Source organism: Dendrobates tinctorius, unplaced genomic scaffold, assembly GCF_039654945.1.
Source record: "Dendrobates tinctorius isolate UK_male_01 unplaced genomic scaffold, ASM3965494v1 ptg000007l, whole genome shotgun sequence".
Lineage (NCBI taxonomy): Eukaryota > Metazoa > Chordata > Amphibia > Anura > Dendrobatidae > Dendrobates > Dendrobates tinctorius.
Genome location: NW_027361675.1, coordinates 47,426,951 through 47,434,264, shown reverse-complemented (window position 1 = coordinate 47,434,264; position 7,314 = coordinate 47,426,951). Strand labels below are relative to the sequence as shown.

General features: G+C 44.0%; 1 non-coding gene across 1 annotated transcript; it reads right to left on the bottom strand.

The window, feature by feature from the left end:
• Positions 1–6,896: 6,896 nt before the first annotated feature.
• On the bottom strand, positions 6,897–7,114 carry LOC141089112 (small nucleolar RNA U3). The gene has a single exon (XR_012232180.1). It is a non-coding gene; the product is annotated as a small nucleolar RNA U3 (small nucleolar RNA).
• Positions 7,115–7,314: the final 200 nt, after the last annotated feature.

The following is a 7,314-nucleotide window of genomic DNA, read 5'->3' as shown; positions in this document are numbered from 1 at the left end:
CCTTAGCAACTGTACGGTATATACTCTTTGGCGCCATCGCTCTCATTCTTTAAGTCTCCCTTGTTCACATCTGGCAGCTGTCAATTTGCCTCCAACACTTTTCCTTTCACTTTTTCCCCATTATGTAGATAGGGGCAAAATTGTTTGGTGAATTGGAACGCGCAGGGTTAAAATTTCGCCTCACAACATAGCCTGTGACGCTCTCGGGGTCCAGACGTGTGACTGTGCAAAATTTTAAGGCTGTAGCTGTGACGATGCGGATGCCAATCCCGGACATACATACACACCCACATTGAGCTTTATATATTTTATATATATATATATATACATATATATACCGTATATACTCATGTATAAGCCGACCAGTGTATAAGCCGACCCCCTAATTTTGTCACAAAAAACTGGGAAAACTTAATGACTCGCGTATAAGCCGAGGGTGGAAGATGCCGAAGCTACTGGTAAATTTAAAAAATAAAATGGGCCCCATAAGATGCTCCATAAAGTTCATGATGGCCCCATATAATCTAATATATAAAGCTCAAGTGTGTGCATGTATGTATGTGTGCATGTGTGTGTGTATGTCCGGGATTGGCATCCGCACCGTCGCAGCTACAGCCACAAAATTTGGCACAGTCACACGTCTGGACCCCGAGAGTGTCCTAAGCTATGTTGTGAGGCGAAATTTTAACCCTGCGCGTTCCAATTCACCAAACAATTTAGCCCCTATCTACATAATGGGGAAAAAGTGTGTGTGTATCAAGCCCCGCCCCTCATTATGATGTCATAATGGTTGCCATGGCGACGCTGATGTCATCATAGGTTGCAAGCCCCGCTGCTCATTATGATGTCATAATGGTTGACTATGGGATGGAGGATGTGTGATGGGTATATGGGCACTGGACTATGGGATGGAGGATATGTATGACGGGTATATGGACAGGGGACTATGGGATGGAGGATGTGTGATGGGTATATGGGCACTGGACTATGGGATGGAGGATATGTATGACGGGTATATGGGCACGGGACTATGGGATGGCGGATATGTATGATGGGTATATGGGCACGGGACTATGGGATGGAGGATATGTATGACAGGTATATGGGCATGGGACTATGAGATGAAGGATGTGTGATGGGTATATGGGCATGGGAGTATGGGATGGCGGATATGTATGATGGGTATATGGGCACGGGACTATGGGATGGAGGATATGTATGATGGGTATATGGGCACTGGCCTATGGGATCGTGGATATATATGATGGGTATATGGGCTCGGGACTATGGGATGGAGGATAATTATAACTTGCTATATCTAACCACAGTTAGTTACTATGCCCGGGCAGCGCCGGGCTCTTCACCTAGTGCTCCATAAAGTTCATGATGGGTTCCATAAGATGCTCCATACAAAAATATGCCTAATAATGCTGCACAGTGAATAATGGTGGCCCTATAACATGCTCCATAATAACATATGCCCCATATAATGCTACACAGTGATTAGTGGCTCCTTATAATGCTGCACAGTGATTAGTGGCCCCTTATAATGCTGCACAGTGATTAGTGGCCCCTTATAATGCTGCAGTGATTAGTGGCCCCTTACAATGCTGCACGGTGATTAGTGGCCCCTTACAATGCTGCTGCCGCTGCCTCAATTAAAAAAAAAAAAACTATATACTCTCCTTGTCGCTACTGCTCCTCAGTGTTGCCGGCTCAGCAGTGACTGTTCAGGCAGAGGGCGCCTGCTAACTACATCATGGTGCCCTCTGACCTGAACGTCACTGCCAGAGGAAGCAAGACAGCAGAGCGATGCGCAGCGGTGGAACGGGGGACAGGTGAATATGACTGCCCCCATTATAGTCACCTCTCCTGGCATGTCTCTGCAGCCCCCCATGCTTGTTCCATCTTCTCGGCGTTGTTCTTCCTGCTTTCTGCGGTCACGTGGCGCCGCTCATTACATATGCGCATATTCATGAGGTAATGAGCGGTACCACGTGACCACTGAAAGCAGGAAGAACAGCACCGAGAAGATGGAATAAGCACGGGGGGGCTTCAGAAACATGCCAGGAGAGGTGAGTATGATCTCCGACCCCCAGTATATGACTCACGTATAAGCAGAGAGGGGGACTTTCAGCCCCAAAAAATGGGCTGAAAATCTCGGCTTATACGCGAGTATATACGCTGTATATATAAATATATATATATATACACAATTAGGTCCATATATATTTGGACAGAGACAACATTTTTCTAATTTTGGTTCTAGACATTACCACAATGAATTTTAAACAAAACAATTCAGATGCAGTTGAAGTTCAGACTTTCAGCTTTCATTTGAGGGTATCCACATTAAAATTGGATGAAGGGTTTAGGAGTTTCAGCTCCTTAACATGTGCCACCCTGTTTTTAAAAGGACCAAAAGTAATTGGACGATTAAATAATTGTAAATAAAATGTTCATTTCTAGTACTTGGTTGAAAACCCTTTGTTGGCAATGACTGCCTGAAGTCTTGAACTCATGGACATCACCAGACGCTGTGTTTCCTCCTTTTTGATGCTCTGCCAGGCCTTCACTGCGGTGGTTTTCAGTTGCTGTTTGTTTGTGGGCCTTTCTGTCTGAAGTTTAGTCTTTAACAAGTGAAATGCATGCTCAATTGGGTTGAGATCAGGTGACTGACTTGGCCATTCAAGAATATTCCACTTCTTTGCTTTAATAAACTCCTGGGTTGCTTTGGCTTTATGTTTTGGGTCACTGTCCATCTGTAGTATGAAACGACGACCAATCAGTTTGGCTCGCATTTGGCTGGATCTGAGCACACAGTATGGCTCTGAATACCTCAGAATTCATTCGGCTGTTTCTGTCCTGTGTCACATCATCAATAAACACTAGTGACCCAGTGCCACTGTCAGCCATGCATGCCCATGCCATCACACTGCCTCCGCCGTGTTTTACAGATGATGTGGTATGCTTTGGATTATGAGCTGTACCACGCCTTCGCCATACTTTTCTCTTTCCATCATTCTGGTAGAGGTTGTTCTTGGTTTCATCTGTCCAATGAATGTTCTTCCAGAACTGTGCTGTCTTTATTAGACGTTTATTAGCAAAGTCCAGTCTAGCCTTTTGATTCTTGATGCTTATGAGTGGCTTGCACCGTGCAGTGAACCCTCTGTATTTACTTTCATGCAGTCTTCTCTTTATGGTAGATTTGGATATTGATACGCCTACCTCCTGGAGAGTGTTGTTCACTTGGTTTGCTCTTGTCCCCATCCTTGTCTGCATGGCTCCTTGTCCCCATCCTTGTCTGCATGGCTCCTTATCCCTATCCTTGTCTGCATGGCTCCTCATCCCTGTCCTGGTATGCATAGTTCCTCATCCTTATATGCATGGTGCCCCATGAGAAAAGCATTAAAAACATCCTACCTACCTTCCCTGCGCGCCCTTGCAGCATCTTGTTCCAGTGCCAGCAGCTCCTGCGGCCGAGCGATCACGTGCCCCACTCATTAAGGTAATGAATATTCACTTCTCTCCACGCCTATGGGAGTGGGGAGAGGTGAATATTCATTACCTTAATGAGCAGGCACAAGTTCTAACTCGGCCGCTGATGGAAGCCGACGGCTGCAGATGACACTGTGCGCACTATAGGAGAAATGAATATTCACTGCCAGTGCAGTGAGAATTCATTTCTCTTTAGGAGCGGGCACAGGCTTTAGTCGAAGCTCCAGGCTCCTGCCTCCTGTGACCTACTGCCCCCCTTCCCCCATCATCTTCTGAGACATTGACTTGTGTATAAGTTGAGGGGGGCATTTTCAGCACAAAGAAAAGTGCTGAAAAACTTCGCTTACACAAGAGTATACACAGTATATATACACTCACTGGCCACTTTATTAGGTACACCTGTCCAACTGTGTGTTAAGACTTAATTTCTAATCAGCCAATCACATGGCGGCAACTCAGTGCATTTAGGCATGTAGACATGGTCAAGACAATCTCCTGCAGTTCAAACCGAGTATCAGTATGGGGAAGAAAGGTGATTTGAGTGCCTTTGAACGTGGCATGATTGTTGGTGCCAGAAGGGCTGGTCTGAGAATTTCAGAAACTGCTGATCTACTGGGATTTTCACGCACAACCATCTCTAGGGTTTACAGAGAATGGTCCGAAAAAGAAAAAAAATCCAGTGAGCGGCAGTTCTGTGGCCGGAAATGCCATGTTGATGCCAGAGGTCAGAGGAGAATGGGCAGACTGGTTCGAGCTGATAGAAAGGCAACAGTGACTCAAATTGCCACCCGTTACAACCAAGGTAGGCAGAAGAGCATCTCTGAACGCACAGTGCGTCGAACTTTGAGGCAGATGGGCTACAGCAGCAGAAGACCACACTGGGTACCACTCCTCTCAGCTAAGAACAGGAAACTGAGGCTACAATTTGCACAAGCTCATCGAAATTGGACAGTAGAAGATTGGAAAAACGTTGCCTGGTCTGATGAGTCTCGATTTCTGCTGCGACATTCGGATGGTAGGGTCAGAATTTGGCGTAAACAACATGAAAGCATGGATCCATCCTGCCTTGTATCAACGGTTCAGGCTGGTGGTGGTGGTGTCATGGTGTGGGGAATTTTTTCTGGGCACTCTTTGGGCCCCTTGGTACCAATTGAGCATCGTTGCAACGCCACAGCCTACCTGAGTATTGTTGCTGACCATGTCCATCCCTTTATGACCACAATGTACCCAACATCTGATGGCTACTTTCAGCAGGATAATGCGCCATGTCATAAAGCTCGAATCATCTCAGATTGGTTTCTTGAACATGACAATGAGTTTACTGTACTCAAATAGCCTCCTCAGTCACCAGATCTCAATCCAATAGAGCATCTTTGGGATGTGGTGGAACGGGAGATTCGCATCAGGGATGTGCAGCCGACAAATCTGCGCCAACTGTGTGATGCCATCATGTCAATATGGTCCAAAATCTCTGAGGAATGCTTCCAGCACCTTGTTGAATCTCTGCCATGAAGAATTGAGGCAGTTCTGAAGGCAAAAGGGGGTCCAACCCCTTACTAGCATGGTGTACCTAATAAAGTGGCCAGTGAGTGTATATATATATATATATATATATTTTTTTTTTTTTTTTTCATGTTTGGAGGTCCATTATACAGTTTGGGGGCTAATTCAGGAGCAATTATACAGTGTGGTGAGCTAATGCATGGATCCTTATACAGTTTAGGGGCCAATGTGGGCCCATTATACAGTTTGAGGAATAACGCAGTGGCCACTGGCCAGTAAACAGTTTGGAGGATAATACAGAAGCAATTATACAGTATGGGAGCTAATGTGGGGGCCACTATATAGTTTGGGGGCTAATGCGGAAGGCATTTTACAGTGTAGAAGCTAATGTGGGGGCAATTATACATTTTGGAGGCTAATGGGGCAATTCTACTTTTTGGGTGCAAATGCGGTGTCCATTATACTAATTAGGAGCCAATGCGGAATCCATTATACTGTTTGGGAGCTAATGCGGAGTCCATTATACTGTTGGGGGGGGCTAATGCAGGGCCCATTATACAATTTGGGTGCAAATGCGGAGTCCATTATACTTATTGGGAGCTAATAGAATACAAATTCTCCAATCAAACATGTTAGAAAATTAATTTCAATAACAGTGCAATGCACAACTAGCACCCAATAGTAAAAGGTAGGACCGACTCATTTATAATTTGAAAACAAGGAGGAAAAGGAGTCCAAAGCTACATGAAAAATAATCATGTATTAAATATTCAGAAAGAACAAGAGAACAGGGTGAAGTCAAGCAAAAAGACAGTCAATAGAGGATGGTAAGCAATGTACCCAGAACAATAGCAGCCTGGTTAACAACAATAGAGGTCACTCAAATGTAACAGGTTGGAGGTTGAGATAGATAAAGTAACAATGTGTGGCTGAGGTATATAGTGTGCTGTAAACACTGAAAGTGCTAATTATGCTAAGTACCCCATTGAAGGCAGCTAAATGGAAGTAATAAGAAAGTAAACAAAGTATCCATGTAGCTCACTCATACAGCTGTAATAGCAGGGGGCACACTGCACAATGGTGAAACAGAAATATTGCACACTGACCCGATACATGAAGAAAGGAAAAGGCTCAATGCCTCACAAACGTACCCATCATGACAGACCTCGTTTTGTGTGGATCAGGCGATTGGGAGCTAATGCGGAGTCCGTTATACTGTTTGGGGGCTAAAGCGGGGTTCATTATACAGTCTGGGAGCTAATGCAAAGTCCGTTATACTGTTTGGGGGCTAATGTGGGATCCATTATACAGATGGGCAGGTAATGCAGGGTCACAATATAGCTTGGGGGAAAATAAAAAATCATTTGTAAACTGAAATAAAAGCCTTAAAATACGAAATAAAATACATCTAAAAAAAAAATTCAATTCCCTCCTTTCCAAGTTAAAAACAAAAATAAAAAAACAGATCTAGAAAAATTTAAAAGTAATTAATTCATACAGTAAAGGAAAAAAATACGAACCGCCAGAATTCTGCTATTTTTCGGTCACTGCAACTTCCTCAAAAAATGTAATGGGATCAAATGTTGCCATTACAAAATTCAGCTTAGCAAACAAAAAAACAATCCTTTATACAACCCCACTGATGGAAAAATATATAGGTTTCAGAAAACAGCAACAAAGCCAAATTGCAGTTTTTATTATGAAGCAGAGATTTTTTTTAACAAAAATAATAATGCAAATTCACTGTTTGTACAATAACCTACCTAGAGTCACGCGACCAACTCATGCATAACACAAAGCAAACAACAATCTGAAAAAGAAAGAACTGTACTTCTTTTAGTACATTCTTTATTCAACTATAACATTTTTTACTTTTAAACTGTAACAAATAACCTCCCACTCAGCTTGTGATCTCCCCCTCCGCCCTCCCTGTAACAGAGAAGGAGAACGATCATCACCAGCAATCAGCCCCTGCAATGAAGCAGAACTGAGAGCTCACTTCACGCTCAGGAGAGATCACTACAGCTCCTCCTTGTGGTTGGGAAGGTTGGACACTTTAGAGCACATTTCTCAAGTCACACACTATAGAAATGATCCCTGAAAGTATAGTCTTAACCTCTTCCTGGCCAGGATGCCCCTCCAGGGGACAGGAACCTGCGGGTAACATTAGGGAGACATCACACCTGACACAGTGACCCTATAGAAGCTTCTGTACTTGTATAACGGATCCATAATCCTCCAGATTCCAGATGTCTTTGGTCCTAATCTGCATATGTCACTTCAACCAGCCAATGAGGAACACCCTGAGCCTGT